This window comes from Eretmochelys imbricata, chromosome 6 (genome assembly GCF_965152235.1).
Source record: "Eretmochelys imbricata isolate rEreImb1 chromosome 6, rEreImb1.hap1, whole genome shotgun sequence".
NCBI classification, from domain to species: Eukaryota; Metazoa; Chordata; order Testudines; family Cheloniidae; genus Eretmochelys; species Eretmochelys imbricata.
In genome coordinates, this window is record NC_135577.1 from 94,486,119 (window position 1) to 94,504,005 (window position 17,887).

The following is a 17,887-nucleotide window of genomic DNA, read 5'->3' on the forward strand; positions in this document are numbered from 1 at the left end:
CCCTCACCGTCAATAATAAAATCCAAATTAAAAAGCTCTTCTTAGCACAGCAAGCAGCTGGCATATCATGCAGATGAGGCGCTGCTTTCGGGGGCAGGAGGGGGAAGAGTTTGAAACCTTCTGTTTATTTATTTATTTATTTTCTTCTAAGGGGGGGAGGAAATGGACATGCACCATAAACACAGAAATGTGAGTTTGATGCGAAGAACCTTTCAGCTTCTGTGCAGTTATCTCTCACTGCCAGAATAGCCCTAAGGATTAACATGGTTTATTGGGATCAAATGCCTTGGAAATCTATTATAGTGCTGTTTATTCATTCACATTAAAATACAGAAAGAAGCTTATTTCCCTGTGTGTGCATCCCCCATCCCCCAACTCTCTCTCTCTCACACACACACACCTACACACCACACAACGCCTCTTTTTCCCATTCCCTGAAGTCCTTTTCCTGGATTCCTATGCTGTCCTATTTTCTGTAACCAAGTGGAATTGCCAAAGACATCTTGCTATGATTATGTAGCTGGGATAGCCCTAAAAAGCTTTTGTTGGAGTTCAGATTGCAGCACTCTCTGCCAGTGATTAGTACCTCAGGTTTGATATGAAGGCCATTTCTATAAACATGGGTGAATAGCGCACAATGGGCTAAGGGAAGGCTGATCCTGTGGGTAAAATACAGGCTGGGGAATCAGGCGATCTGAGGTCTGCTCCTGACTCTGCATCAGACCTTCCTGTGTGGCCTCAAGGAAGTCATTTAAATCTCAATGTCTCCTGGAAAATGAAAATATAATATTTCCCTGCTTCACAGGGATATTGTTACTTAATAACTGTTGGTAAAGTGCTTTGAGATCCTCACAATAAAAGGCAGAACCAGTAGTATTATTTTCACACATAGGAGCAAGTACAAAACTCTTCATATGTTATAAAAATTGTCAATTTTGCAGTAAAAGTTATTTTTGCACATTAAAAACAAAAATACTTTTTCCTTGGGGTGTGTTAGCAGTTCTCCTGTAGGTAACTTATAATGTGGCACGTCTCAGGGCTCTATCTTGTGCCGCGTGTATCATAGCATATCAGGATTGGAAGGGACCTCAGGAGGTCATCTAGTCCAACCCCCTGCACAAAGCAGGACCTAATCCCCAGCTAAATCATCCCAGCCAGGGCTTTGTCAAGCCTGACCTTAAAAACCTCTAAGGAAGGAGATTGCACCACTTCCCTAGGTAACCCATTCCAGTGGGGTAACCCACCCTCCTAGTGAAAAAGCTTTTCCTAATATCCAACCTAAACCTCCCCCACTGCAACTTGAGACCATTACTCCTTGTTCTATCATCTGGTACCACTGAGAACAGTCTAGATCCATCCTCTTTGGAACCCCCTTTCAGGTAGTTGAAAGCAGCTATCTCATTCTTCTCTTCTGTAGACTAAATAATCCCAGTTCCCTCAGCCTCTCCTCATAAATCATGTGCTCCAACCCCCTAATCATTTTTGTTGCCCTCCACTGGACTCTTTCCAATTTTTCCACATCCTTCTTGTAGAGTGGGGCCCAAAACTGGACACAGTACTCCAGATGAGGCCTCTCCAATGCCGAATAGAGGGGAATGATGAAGTCCCTCGATCTGCTGTCAATGCTCCTACTTATACAGCCCAAAATGCCTTTAGCCTTCTTGGCAATAAGGGCACACTGTTGACTCATATCCAGTTTCTCATCCACTGTAACCCCTAGGTCCTTTTCTACAGAACTGCTGCCTCGCTGCTCGATCCCTAGTCTGTAGCGCTGCATGGGATTCTTCCGTCCTAAGCCCAGGAAGTCCTAAGTGTAGAGGGGACTGGTTTGATGATAAGTGAGGTGGCCTGGCAGTTATGATGTTTTCAGTACATAGAAGATGGCCGTCTCTGTTTCATCTGACTCAACCAGTACTCTCAACTGCTTTGTTCAGTAGCTGGATTAGAACATGACATGGTTGAGAGCAAGGTAACAAACTCCATTCAGGAAGACTAAAGTGGTGAGGGCGGAAGCAGCCAGAAGATGTGGATAGGATTATATTTTAATTAAGTACATGTGCCCATCAATTGTTACAAAAGTCTAAGGGGTCTGATGGACACACCCAAGCTGCTGTTGGATAATCATATAGCTACAGTGACCAGTGATTCGTCTTCACAACTTGCAACCGTTCTGGATGGCAGCCTTGCTACTATAATCCACGCCGTGGTCACCTTCAGATTAAAAGACTGTGATGCACTTTGCATGTGGCTGTACCTCCAAGAGACGTGACAGAGGCCTGATTGCTTAGCCGTATTTAAAATTGGCCTCAAAAAAGTATTGGAGATCATGTTATAGGAAACAATCCCCTACTTGCCACGGGATTGGGGGGGGGGGGGTGATTAAATGTAAGTCTTTTCCATCTCTGTGTTCTACGATTCCACAGCATATGAAACCTGATGAGTGACTAAAAGTGGGTCAAAGAAAGACATAAAGCAAGGAATTTGCTTCGGGGAGCTAAAATTAAGTGGAAAATGTTTTTGGTTTTAGCACAAATAACACTCTCTCTCCCATCATTTTCCTGGTACAATGTAGCAGATGGCAGCATTGTGGAGTACCAAAAAAAGAGCAAATACCCCAGGTTACATGGTGGTTCAGATACCCATTTGGATCTCAAAGAAGGGACAGCTGAGAGAGATCCACAACTTAAATACACGGTCCTGGGTAAAACAGACAGAAACATTTGTAACTATGTCTTGTTGGTTTTACCATGGAAAAATTTGAGACAGGACCTATTAAGAAGGGCATCACCACTCCTTACCTTCGCCTTTGCTATGAACTAATTCTGTCTTTATTTTCCTAACTTGCTATGCGTATGAAAAAATCATTCAACTTCCTGCACCAGCCATAACCTTCCCTATTAGACACTCTCAGCCCAGTAAAGAACTTTTTAAACACTACCCTTGATGACAGGCTGATAGATTTACCTGGGACATCATTATGATTGTGCCCATGTGAGTCAGCAAGGGCAGTTATGCTTATCCAAGCTTACCTGGCCACTATTTAATCTTCCACTAAGAACCAATGATATCACTAACAGGTCCTGTCTCGGACTTGCTGCTACTGACTCACTGATGATGAGGTGTGTGAGGGTTCAGACTTTTTCCAAAAGACAATTCACATAACAGTACAGTACCTTTCATTTATATGTTGCTGTACATGTACAATTCACCCCGCAGTGCAGAACAGTAACTATTTAACAATGCACAGCAACCCTGTTTGAGTTGAACCAACCAAACCATGTTCACATCCACATTAAGGTTAGGTTCAAGTCTGAGGTTCTGGTTCAAGGCTGAATCAGGTCAAGATGTGATTTAGATTCAAAGGTGCCAAAATCCAGAAACTGCTTTCACAAGGTTTGTATCATATTGAATGGAGAAAACTTCAAAGCGTCCATCAGTCTCATGAGATTTTGGCCACATATAGATCAGAAGAGGAAAACAGAGCCTCTCTGGTATTGCTCAGATCCCCACACAAGTTCACAAGAGCAAGTTTAGATTTGTGTCTGAACCACTCCCCCCTCTGAAATTCAGAGGAGTTCTGATTGGAGGTTCTGGTTTGGAGTCTTTTCTAAACGCAACGTGACAATTTTGGACAGGAGGTATATTTTATATATATACATCCATCCAACTAAACCACCAGGGGAGTTTAGAAAGGCAACATATTATGTCTCTAAATCAGTTTTAGTCAAGACACTATCCCTCACGCAGACAAATGTACACTGAGATTTTTAATAACTATCTGTTGTCAGGCTCTTAGTTTTACTTCTTGTGAAAAAGACAGTGCTTTATGCGTCACAGTGGCCTCTAGCAATGGGGAAGTGGTTCAACATTGACTCAGAGGGACGATCCCCCAGTTGGAATCCCCAACACCATTTCATGTAGCGCTTCGGGTGTTCTTTAATGGGGGTGATGCAGGGCCAGATGCTGTCAGTTCTTACCATGCAGACACACCATGAGGGGTTGTGCTTGCACCAGAAGAGTGAAATATTGCTACTGACCACGCCTTTACAGTATATTTCTTTTAAACAAACAAATACAAAGTACATTTGGAATACAAAAGATTGATGTACATTTGCTTTGCAACTCCCCCCCCCTACACACACTTACTTAAAACAATCTTGCTGTGGAGCAAACCACAGTGCTTGTCTCTGTACTACTGCTTAGCAACACTGCTTAGCAACAGGAGTCTCAACAGCCCAGTTTGATGGTAGATTGGAGTGACTTGCACGGAGACATCCAGAAGTGGTAATTTGCATCAGAAGATATTAATGTCCATTCCAATTAGGAGCAACACTTCATCTACTCGTTTATTTATTAAGATGGTTTAGAGGGGAGAAAGAAAACCGTCCTGCTTTCAGTGAAAGGGAGGTGCCCACAGAGACCTAAGAATGAGGCAGTCACTGCACCATGACCATTTATGACGGGAAGAAATGGGAAGAGTAACTGTCACAGAAATACATGAAAATACATGACAGCGGTCAAGCGAAATTGCACCCAGTCCATAAGGGCTTAAGACAATTTTAATTTAATTTGTACTGTTATTGAAGTTAATGCCATTTGTACTGGAGACTGGAATCTTCTATTTATTGACAAAACACCGCAGAAACTGCACTGAATACCCCACTCACGCATAGGCGCCAACTTCCCCTCTTTCCTCTGGGTGCTTGACGCCCCCTCTGCCCCCAGCCCCACCTCCACTCCACCTCTTCCATGAGGCCCTGCCCTCATTCCAACCCTTCCCCAAATCCCTGCCCCAGCCCCGCCTCCTCCCCTATGTGTGCCACGTTCCCCCGCACCACTCCCCAGAGCATGCTAATGCTGCCAAACAGCTGTTTGGCAGCAGCCGGGCAAGAAGCTCTGGGAGGTAGGCAGAGGAGCGGGGATGCGGCGCTCTCAGAGGAGGGGGAGGAGGAGGAAGAGGAGGTGGGACAGGGGGTGAGGGGAGCTTGGCTGCCAGTGGGTGCAGAGCACCCACTAATTTTTCCCCGTGGGTGCTCCAGCCCTGGAGCACCCACGGAGTCAGCGCCTTTGCATGCATGTTCTGTAGTCTTGCTCCAGAGGGACCTCTGTGGGGCGGAGAGCAGAGTATAGTCTCCACTACCTATTTCGTTCTGATCTGCTCTGCTAAGAGAGGCAATTAATGTCAATTGTGTTGGTGGGTTTGTGACTTGGGAACTGTCCACTTTGAATTGGTCTGAGACTCACCAACTCATTTCACAGAGGCCACCAAACAGTAATGATCTGGTCACTATCCTCTTGGTCTGGATTTGAAAGGCATCATATTGCACTAACCCACTGAAAGGCATCACATTGCACTACCAGCAGCCTGCGTCATCCAGAGACTTATGAAACTTTAGCATAACCGGGCATCTGGGTGAGTGCTCTAAGTTCGATAGCACAAAGCCCTTCAAATTGGCTCAACCATGAAAATCAACAGACAAAAAGACCATCTTGCCAACATGAAACGCTTCAATGGAAAATGTGTCTCTTAGGCACCTCTATAGGAACCTGTCGTTGCAGAGCTGGTCTATATATTTTCTTCTAAATGCTTTTTCTATGAAAAATAACATGCAGGAAATGTCTATTTTTGATTTTTAAAAAATGAGTTTTTATTAAAAAAAAATAACACACCTGAAAATCCCAGCACTGAAACATTTTCGGTTTTCAATTTTTCAACAATACTTAGTATGATGTTTCACTCCATATTCTTTATGAAAATAGGCTTATAATATGAATATGACATAACTGAGATGTACTTTATGCAAGATGAGTCTTGTAAGATATCATTGGAAAGGTTATAATTTACTGAATGTGATTATCCAATTTGTATGCCTCTATCATTTCTGTATCTCAAGTTAGGAATATTGACTATGTATCTGTATTTCAACTATGCTACTTTGGGTGACGCCCACTGCTAACACTTCAAGTACAACAGTGGAAAAGCCATGCAGGGTTGATGACCCATCAGCGAGGACAATGGACTGTGAAAAGGCTTGACCTTCCTGCAGATGCTCCATGCTGCCACTGACTCATGGATGCTGTGATACTACAGAGTCAGGTGGTCTTGTCACCTGATACTAAACATTACCTGGGACTCCTTGTAACTTTCCACTGGAAGGGAAGGAAGGGTCAAGTTTGGGAAACAAAGGATTCCCTGCTTTATGTAAAGCTTATTTAAGGGTGGGGAGTATGGCAAATGGGGCTCCTCCTCTCCCTGGCCTGTCTGCCCAAGAAGAAAGACTGCTAAAGCCACCTGAAGGGAAGGTGGGGTGGCGGGGAGAGTCCAGTATGAAAAGAAATATAACTGGAACTCTGAACCACAGAAACTTTGCAACCTTCCTGAAATAACATTTAGGGTAAGAAATTACATTTTGTAACCTGTTTCTTAGGTATATTGAGCTTAGTTTGTGTATTTTGCTTTATTTATTCAGTAATCTGCTTTGTTCTGTCTGTTATCTCTTATATTCATTTAAAATTCACTTTTTGTAGTTAATAAACTTATTTCTTGCTTATAATATAACCAAGTTTATGTATTTTCTAACTGGGGAAAGGGGCAAGAAATTGTGCATATCTCCCTCCATATTGAGGGAGGGAGAGAATTTCATAAAACCTTTGGGTTTGTATCCCTTAAAGGAAGTGGGCACCAGAGTGTTGGAGCGAGTCCCTAAGGTTGAATCTTTCCAGAGCAGATCTCTGTCTCTGTGCAGCTGGGTGTGGCCCTGTCTGTGTGCTTGGCTGGAAGAGGCTTGTGAGCCTAGCCCAGCAAGGCCAGGTAAAGGGGACCCAGGCTGGCAGAACAGGCTGACTCAGTGGCATCCTAGCAAATCAGGTGACACCCAAAAGGGCCCAGACCTGTCACACTTGGAAACATTAGAAGAAATTTTATAACAAAAAATCTTTTTCATTGAAAACTTTCATAGGAACAAAGAAGATTTTCTGACCAGTTCTAGCTGGATCCAAGAGAGGGGCCTTTCCCATTTTGCCTTTTTTGAAAACTACATCCTACAATCACTCTGAGCTGTATTAATAATAAATAATTTGCTCTGCAGTATGCCTTTGTACATATACATATCATAGCACTTTACCAAGCAGAGTATCATTATCCCAATTTCACAGGGAAAGCAAGACACAGAGAGGAGCAGTGACTTGCCCACAGTGACACGGTAGGTTGGTTGAAGGAGCTGGAAACAGAAGCCAACTTTCTACACTAATCCATGTTGCCTCCGAAAAGCCAAGTGCTCTAACACGCCTATTTTGGCCAGATATGGTACAAACTATTAAAGCAGGTGGTGTGAGGGTGGGAACAAGCAGATTTACAGTCACTCAGCCATGGAAGATGTGAAATAGAAGAGGTAGGATACTTTGCTCAGGGGAAGTGTGAGGATGCTCTAAGCACAGGAAGTAGAATGAAAGAGGGTATGAAGTTAAGAGTGGGAGGAGCAAACTAAAGGACCATTAAGCAGAAAGGAACAGGAAACAGCACATAAACTATGTCTGAGACATAGGAAAGGGCAGAGCTTTGTACAGCCTCAAAAAAGATGAGCAGCTTGAACTGGCTGCAGAAAAGGAGAGTCAGTCTCTGAAGATGTTTCACGAGGAGGGTGATATGACTGGAGCAAGAAATTTTAGCTTTTGGTGCTTTAAACAGACTGGAAAGGGAAGAGGCGAGAGAGGAGCAGATTACGGGAGTGAAGATGAGAGATGACCAAAAGAACAATTTGGTGCAGTTGTTCTTCCACACACCTTTTCATGGATCCAATAGCTGAGTGGGTGTTCCAAGAATGAGCAGGCGCAGGTCTGGATTTCTGCCTCATGGAGAGAGCTGTGATACTAAAAACCAACACAGTTTGTGCAGTGATGTCACACTGGTCCCTTCTCCCTTGTGCTGAGGGTCACCTAACACCACAATGTAATAAAGGGAGAATGATCAGGACTTATGGATACAACATATGACTGACTACCACCATTCACTGAGATGGTCCTAGAGAAGCCACCATGCAGAGCAACTGAAAAGTGTCATCATGGAGAGCTAAATCTGGTGCACAGCTCAGGACTCTTTGCATGTGAGGCAGTGGAAAAGTCTCTCACACACTTTAAATGGTATAATAAATAAACACACTTTATACTCAGGTGTTATTTTTTTGGTTTTCATTTTATACTTTTTCCTTTATTATTTCTAATTTATTTGATTTTTCTCTGCTGGGTTAAAGAGCCCTTTAGTACCCAGTGTTCTCCCCCTTGAAGGTGCTTATACACCATGTCCAAATCTCCGCTCAGTCCTCTTTTTAATAAACGAAACGGATTGAGCTCTTTATCTTTCTCACTCAGGGACATTTTCTCCAGCCCCCAAATCATTTTTGTGATTCTTCTCTGCACCCTCTCCAGTTTTTTTTAACATCCTTTTTAACATGTGTACATCAGAACCGTATGCAGTACTGGTCTCACCAATGCCCTATATGGAGGTAAAATGACCTCCCTGCTCTTACTCCCACTGCCCTTCTTTGCATGACCAAGGATCTCAGGCAATTGCCGTGCTGGAGCATACTCCAATAGGCATTTTGCCTGATTCAGCATTGAAACAAGAGGGACAACCTCCTGGATGAAGCAATATGCAATCCTATCCTTCTCCATCCTCCACACTGGACGAGATTGTGCTTTACAGGTGCTCCTGCTAAGGTGGGACAGCTCCACACTGCCCCCTACCCAGGGCCCTGTGCAAAGTATATAATAAAACCCATTGAACTGACCAGGATACTACAGCTAGGATCCTGCTCCAGCCATTTTCCATGGATGGAAGTGCCCATCTCATTCAGCACCTTCCACAGCATAGCACCACCACGGCATCATGCTGGGGTGTTGGTTCAAGGGTCGGAGTGACACAGACTGAATTACTAACTCATCTAGCAGCACTGACAAATCACACTGCTCCACACTGTATGGCAACGAGAGCCAGTTAATATTTCTTTTCACAACCCATAATTGCACGTGATGTTACATAAGAACCATAGCACGTAGTGCTCCCGTTACATTTTCAAAGCACATTTATTTAAGAAGTGAAAAGTCCATTTAACTAGACATGAAGGGACAGGTTCACCATTGCTATGGCAACAAAAATGGACAGTAGGGAAGACATAGAGCCCCCAGCCTTTCAACGAGTAACACTGGCATTCCAGGGGAGCCAGACTCAGATCAGGGGCAGGCAAGAGAAAGGAGGGGTGAATCGGGGCAGGCAGGGAGAGGGAGGGGTAGATCAGAGTCGAGACACATGGCCAGCATGGTCCAGTGCCTACTTAGTTTCCCACTGCTGCAAGCCCCTCTAGGGGCCATGGGAGCAGGAAAAACAAATTATGGTGACCCTCAGACTCCATTAGCCTGTGCAGGTTTGATGAATTTGCTGCCAGCAACCTCTGAGCAGAAGTGCAAAATGATTCCTTTCTGTATACAGCTAAACAGCAACTGGGAGGTGTAATTCCCAGCTCAGGTAGATATATGTGCACTAGCTCGGCTTGAGCGGGCATGCTAAAATTAGCAGTGTGGCCAGGCAGCTGGGGTGATGGCTCAGGCTAGCCACCTGAGTACAGCCCTGTCTAATACCCTAGGTATGTACTGAGGTGGCTAACCCAAGCTGCCACCTGTGCTGCCAACAGCAACAATGCTAATTCTAGCAAAGCTAGAACATGTACATCCAACCGAGCTGGGAGTTACAGCTGCTGTGTAGATGCCCACAGCTGCTCCGTCGCTGTACCCTCTGTCCTTGCACCAGAGCTAGGGTCAACGCAGGGCTGAATTCCCTTCTGAGAGCCTGAATGCATTCATTTACACCTGGACAAAGTAGGTGCAATGCCACTAAAAGAAAGTGAATTGCACTGGTGCAAAACCAGTAGGCGAGGGGAATCAGACCCCCAGCTAGTGCACCAATTAATCTTCACCATATCCTTGTGGAGCAGGTGAGCATGATTAACGTATATCCTGTCATGCTCTTTGACAGGTATATTGCACTGTGTCACTGGCATTGTGAATTACATCATGTTATTGCAATCTTGTGTGTTAACAGTGGATAATTTCTCTCTTGTGTATTACACCATATTACGTACACCTTGTGAATTACTAATTTGCTGCTAGTAATTCTCAAGTGTGTCATCAACTCTTGATTTACCCCTCCAGCCTATTGCAACGGGTCATGATGATGCTGTACTTCTTCAGATGGTTCTTTTTAAAATGGCCTTTTCGTTTTCACATTGCCTGCGGTCTGTTCTTTTAAGACCCAAGTATTATAAAAGCGCCGAATGCTGTAAGTCTGGAAACAAAGACAAAATGGAAACTGTAGATTTTGTATCAAATATTTTAGCTTTGCCCCTCACCCTTGAGGGAAAACTGAACATCTGCCAGCTGCCCCCAATTAGAAAAGCAGCTTAGGTTAGCTGTGCTGCACAGTACCCAAAGGGGCTACCACAGTAGAGCTAGAGGAGGCTGTCATGAGGAGCAAGAAATCCAATTTCATTTCCTCCCTCCCCTTTACAAGATAAGAGAGCTCTGCTATTGCAGGCTAAAGATTACAGATGATTTCCACATGCACACCCGTGTCATACTCTTTTAACATTTCATCATGAGCACTGGAGATAAATTCCACTGCAGCACAGGGTAGAAACCGACTTGGCACCATATTAAACAACCCCACAAACAAACCCTGAGAAACCACAACAGCGGCAGGGACCATAGCTAAATTATTCAAAACATTTACTTTATTTTTAGGGGGAAGGCTAATGCAGCACTTTTGGGAGGTGCCAGCCCTGGAGACTCAGGGTCTTGCTTTATCTGCAGAGCCAGCGCAATGCAGGCAGCAGCAGTGCCATCTTCTCCAACATCTCCCCCGGCTTTTCTGCATCCCCTCGTGTCTAGAGTGCACAGGCGGCGTCTCCTCCTGCTTACAGCAGCATAGCTCCCTTGACTCACATGGACGTCAATAATCGAATAAAACTATCTGAAAATCTAATTCAACCACCGAGAGCAGGAATCTAGTGTCTCATCCAAAGATCGCTGAGGTCAACGGGAATCGTGCCAGCTACTTCAATGAGATTTGACAGCCCCCAAAAGATTATGTCCTAATTCGTACCCTCGCTCTCTCCCTTCCATTCAAAGCCGTCGTGTGCATTGCTCTTGTGCAATTTCCCGCTGGTTGATAGTGCAGCACTAAAAGTTCCCAAAGAATCAACATTTTTAGTTTTTAACATTTCACAAAATCACTTAGGATCTGACTCTCACACCCAACTCGAATCATCTCAATTGAGAAAGCTCTACCTTTCCAGTTCCAGCTACACTCAGACTAAGTAACAGCCTGTGTAGGTTCAGGCTTGGGCTCCAACCTTCCTTCCCAATGGCCTTCACTCCTATCGGGGGTCAGGGATTTGGATTTGGTCATGCTGGAGCTCACAGCTTTTGATGTGCTTGTTTCGGTGACCAGGAAAAGAGACATTGCTGGTGCTTCCAGACCTCCTTTCCAGTAGTTCCCATCATATCCAGCAGATAGGAGTCAGTTGGAGGTGATGGCACATCCGTGCCGAGTAATCGGAAATATGGCACCCCCTCAAGATCAATCCTCTCTCCCATGTTGCTGTAGCATATGGATCACCTTGGTGTGCTCATTCCCAAACATCAGCATGTGAATGATGCAGTCGTACCTCTCTCACCACTTGGCCCCTGCAAGTTCTGTCTCAGCACTAGAGCAGTGGTTCTCAGCCAGGGGTACATGTACCCCTGGGAGTATGCAGAGGTCTTCCAAGGGGTACATCAACTCAGCTATATAATTGCCTAGTTTTACAACAGGCTACGTAAAAAGCACTAGCAAAGTCAGTACAAACTGAAATTTCATACAATGACTTGTCTATACTGCTCTATGTACTATACACTGCAATGCAAGTATAATGTTTATATTCCAATTGATTGATTTTATAATTATATGGTAAAAATGAGACTAAGCAAGTTTTCATTAATAGTGTGTGGTAATACTTTTGTATTTTTATGACTGATTTTGGAAGTAAGTAGTTTTTAAGTGAGGTGAAACGTGGGGTACACAAGACAAATCAGACTCCTGAAAGGGGTACAGTAGTCTGGGAAGATTGAGAGCCACTGCACTGGAGAAACGTTTGGATGACATTGCCAGCAGGATGTGTCAGAGCTTCCCCATCATCAGCTCTGGGACTCCTCTGGAGGGAGGCACAAAGGGAAGGAATTTCACTTTTAGCCAGGCCCTTTCCTTGGGAAGCCTCAGTGTCTCGGGGTATTAAAATGATTTTTCCAGTTACATGTTTTGCAGCTGACTCTGGGTTGGGACACAGGCGTCATTATACTGCGTCCAGCAATATTACACCATGATTCAGGATGAAAAGGGAAGATGAATACTGTTTGTAAATGGATCTGCGAGGGCAGTTTCATGAAGGCACTACAGTGAAAATGTTTTAAGAAATGCTGATAGGCTGAAGTAGGCAGAATGTAGTTAGCCAAGTTGGCATTTAGCCAGAAAACTGAGGTTACCACTTCTATACTACAAAAAATGTCATGGGATCTGTAATGACCACATGTGCTTAAGACCTTGGTTCTAGATCTCTTCCAAAAGGTAGCACCGTGCCCCCTTACACCATCCTGACATTGGCACACAGGGCTTCATATTGACTGAGAAGGAAACGTGCAACTAACAATGCTTTCCTTGGCCCCAGTTTCTGCTGTAGGTCTCTCATCGAGATATTGATTAAGCCTTGCCCTGTTTACCTAGGAAGATCTGAAGCAATAACAGCCTGAAACTGTCAACAGCAATTTAATTCAGTGGAAAAAAGAAAAGGTGTCCCAGGTCTGCAGACAGCAATAAATATTTCCCTCTGCATACATGTTAGCTTCTGTAGATGGGGATGGATGGACACACACACTCTACATATATTACCCTATAGCCATTATTCTTTATTACTGCACTAGGTGAATAACACGCAGTTTTACAATTGTCTAAATATATAGTCATCTGCACTGGATTGTTATTGCTCCAAAGGAGCCATTCAATTCTGCTGGGTAAAACACATCAGCACATATGTAGTCTATAAACAATTCTTTTATATTTCTCATTTAATTAATAATGTCATTTCTCAGTCTTTCAGTGACCTTGTTCACAATCACATCCAATCTATTTTTTCCTATTTTGCATTGGCCAGAAGAATTACCTTTGAAATAAGCCTCAATTCTGCCTGCTCACAGTTTACTCCCCATCCTCAACTGTCTGTCCTCTAGCATGGGATATTGTATCAGTACATTTCAGAATGCATATCACAAGATGGATGGAGATGTAAGTGTTACACAAGTGAGGACAAATAGAGGGGGTGCTGCCTCAGGGTTGGCGCAAGAGACTAGGATTCACGAATTCTGGGTTCTACATGTCACTGATTTGTTGTCTGATCTTGGACAAGGCATTTAGGGTGGGGTTTTCAAAAACACTCAGCACCTGCCTCCAGTAAAGTCAATGGTAAAATTGCCAGGGACATCAATGGAAGAAGATTTAGGCCAATGCTCACTGCTAACCTCTCTATGTCTGAATTTTCCCATCAATCAAATTAGAATAATCAATCCTGCTCTTGAATCTGTGCTGTTAATAGGAGTTTTGCCATTGAGCTCAATGGGAGCAGGACTGAATTCTTAGTACATTTTGGACAACGTTTTTGAAATTAGGGTACTAAAGTTAGGCTCCTGAAAGCATGGCCTCACTGTCAGCAGCACCGATCGGAACCTCCTCCAGTTGCAAGAAGGTCCGGGGCTGCTGCCCAGCCGCAGAGCTTCCTGCAGCCAGGAGAGGTACCTGGAGGTGGGTCTGATCTTCCACCAAGAGAGGCCATGCAGGGGAAGAGCAAGCCCTGTCTCCCACTAGCTGGCCGGGACTACCAGCTAGGAGCTCCCAGCAACACAGGGAGATCAGACTCACTTCCACTTCTGGGAGCCTTCTCCAGGTGCAGGAAGCTCTGTGGCTGCTGCCTTCAGAGCCCAGGTCTGAAGGCAGCACAGAAGTGAGGGTGGCAGCCCACAAGCCCCCACAACAGCTTTGCAACCTTCCCATGGCCCTCTTTTGGGCCAAGATCCCCATGGTTACAACACCCTAACATTTCAGGTGTGAACATCTGAAAACATGAAATTGACTAATTTTCAAATCCTATGGCTGTGAAACTGACCAGAATGGTCTGTGAATTTGGTAAGGCCCTCCTTATATCTCCAAAGTTCATCTGACGCCTTCCTGTCAGGGTGAGAACTATTCCTTCCTTTGCTTGGCCAAACATTTTAAAACATAGTATCAATGAGTATTCATAATTCCTTCTATAGTGTTTATATAGCCATTTTACAATGATATTAGTCACCAGCATGTTACAGGCATTGATAAAAGACCTTACATGATTCATTACTATTGTATTCAATCCTTTGATTCAATTGCTTGTTATTTGAGATTTAGACTCCTCTGTCACCATAGCTCAAATAAAGTTTCTCTTCCCTGCTGGGATGTAGCCATGCTGTCTCTCCACCCCACCCCCAAACACATACTTGTTAACTTAACAGCTTTATTTATCTGATATGTCAATGCATTCTCATTGTCCTTCAAGGTCCTTTGGATGTAACTGCCTGGTGGAGAAACCACATTCCTTTGTTTGACTGGCAAACACATTTTAAGTATTGTAAGTTCAGTTTATGTCCATAACTTTCCATCAGCTGCTTGCACGTACATTACACAATGATATTAATAACCAGTGAGTTATGAGTTTTCCAGTGACATATATTATGACACCTTTTAGATATACATTATAACAACAATGAGTTGGGGTACACTGGGCTGGTCAGGTCAGATGAAACTCACTGCTAAATATCAGACTGTCCCTTGCCCTCTGCCCTTGGGCTGTTCTGAATGACACAGATAGTTAGGCCCATAAGTACCTTTATGGATCCAGCCCCTTCTCTACTTACTGTCCGTAAAGCACCCTTTATTCCTTTGCCACAAGATAAATCATAAACCCCTGTCAGTCGCATTTTAGGTCTGAGTTTGGGCTAAACATGGCTATTTGTTTTCATTTGAAGGGCCTGCACCATATTTATGAATATGTTTTGGTTTGGTGAATGAAAAAGGTTATCTTAGCTAACGTTATTGCAGAATATATTACAAAGCCTATTAGTCCTCGTGCTTCAGTGCATAAGTTGATTACCAGCTTGGGTCAGTAAGAGACTTCTTTTCATATTGCACAACTGTGCAATTAGGTGCATTATGGGAGTTTTAAGCCTTCTTCTGAAGCATTCAGCACTGGCCACTGTCTAGGATAAGACACCAGACTAGATGGATCTGTTCCAGCATGGCTCTTTTTATTTCCCTGTGTTAACAGATTTATTTCTTGATCAGACATTCATGTGAGTGAGCTCAGTCATATCACCAAGGGATGCTCTGACTGTGACACTGTATTTGCTTTCACATGCCTCGCCTTCTTAGCAAGCAGCAGCCTATACACATAAAGGATCCTGATCAGGGCGTAATGGTGATTACATAAATGGTTAATTTTGTGCTTGTGACTCAAGAGATGGAGTGATTAGTAAACCAATAACTGTTAATGGAAAAGCAAAGATCTTTACAGTGATCAGATTCCATTAAGAAACAAAAAGCTTGCAACGATTACAGCCCTCCACATTCAAGATAAATTCAAGATTAGCCTAGGAATAAAGGTATCACAAGGAAAGTAGGGGCACATTTAGATTGAACAGGATTTAGAATGCACACAGAATACTGAGATAGCGCTGGCATTGGATGAAGTGAAGAGATTATACACTGCAGTGGAGAGAAAAACCCACATAACAGCAAGCACATAAAAATTACATAGTGTGCTCACTCAGAACTGCCACCTCACCCTGTGCTTTGGGCAGAGGCATAAGCTCAGCAGCCCCAGGAGGGGGACAGTACTTAGAGGAGAAACCACAGGAAGTGGTGTTAGCGACTCAGTAGGTGAGGTTCTCCCCTTAGAGCACATACTAAACTAATGCCTCCAGGTGATGGTAGGAGTATGTCTTGGGTCTGTCTGTCTGGAGCTGTCAAAGTTCCTTCCCCACTCTGAACTCTAGGGTACAGATGTGGGGACCTGCATGAAAACCCCCCTAAGCTTATTTTTACCAGCTTAGGCTAAAACTTCCCAAAGGTACAAACTATTTATTGCTGCCACCACCAAGCGTCTAACAAATGTATAACAGGGAAAGAGCCCACTTGGAAACATCTTTCCCGCCAAAATCCTCCCAAACCCTACACCCCCTTTCCTGGGGAAGGCTTGATAAAAATCCTCACCAATTTGCATAGGTGAACACAGACCCAAACCCTTGGATCTCAAGAACAATGAAGAAGCAATCAGGTTCTTAAAAGAAGAATTTTAATTGAAGAAAAAGTAAAAGAATCACCTTTGTAAAATCAGGATGGGAAATACCTTACTGGGTAATCAGATTCAAAACACAGAGACTCCCTCTAGGCAAAACCTTAAGTTACAAAAAGATACAAAAACAGGAATATCCATTCCATTCAGCACAGCTTACTTTATCAGCCGTTTAAACAAAACAGAATCTAACGCACATCTAACTAGATTGCTTATTAGCCCTTTACAGGAGTTCTGGCCTGCATTCCTGCTCTATTCCTGGCAAAGGCAACACACAGACAGAGAGAACCTTTTGTTTCTCCCCCGCCTCCAGCTTTGAAAGTATCTTATCTCCTCATTGGTCATTTTGGTCAGGTGCCAGCGAGGTTATCCTAGCTTCTTAACTCTTTACAGGTGATAGGGTTTTTCCTCTGGCCAGGAGGGATTTAAAGGTGTTTACCCTTCCCTTTATATTTATGACAGGAGTGGATTCCCACTTATAGCTGCGTGACTCCCTTCACTTTAATTGAGTTACTCCTGGTTTGCACAAGTATAACTGAAATCAGAACCAGGCCCTCTTTCTTTTGGGTGGGATGTAAAAATTGATGTCCTCATCACTTGTGGTAATTAAAGATCTAATAGCACCAGGGGTGTTGGAACAATTTGTATAGTGGGGGTGCTGAAAGCCACTGAACAAAACTGTAAATCCTGTATATGATGGAAACCACTTCAAGCCAGGGGGTCCTCCTGCACTCCCAGCAGCCCTGGATAGCACTTTCCATGATTCTAGCTTAGTTAGTTCCATTTTGGTGAGTTATCTCCCACTGTAGTTATAACTGGATGCAGAAATCTTTTATTCCTGTCAAAAAACCATGGGTGTGTGCTGTTAAACAGTTGCCCCGTCCCACCCAGATGGGACTACTGTGTTTTAGAAATGGCTTACAACATGCTTTGTCATCTATTTGGGTGCAGTGTTATAACAATGCAAGAGAATCATTACCATCACAGAACTGCAGTGTATGCAGTGTTTTTGTAGCTCTGTGAGACCTAGGATCTTAGCGAGAGAATGCGGGTAAGGTAAATATCTTTTATGCTTGTCTCTTTCACCAACAGAAGTTGGTCCAATAAAAGATATTACGTCACCCACCCTGTCTTTCTATTATCCTTTGGTGTGTTTTGCTTTTTGTGGGTTGCTTTAGCTCTTGGCTGCTTGTCTCCTCATCTGACACTGAATTTGTATCCCAACCATAAATCTGATTAGGTTGAAGCATTAGGAAGTTGGGTCTTCCATTCCACCCTGTTGTAGAAACTTTCCCAATGTCTCCCCTCCCTGAAATTTACCAGTTGTCTGCAAATTTCATCACTTTGAACTGATATGTTTCCTAGGATCATTTATAGCCAAGGTAAAGTGTTGCGCCCAGTTTGCTGCCTCTTTCCACTCTTAACTGGCA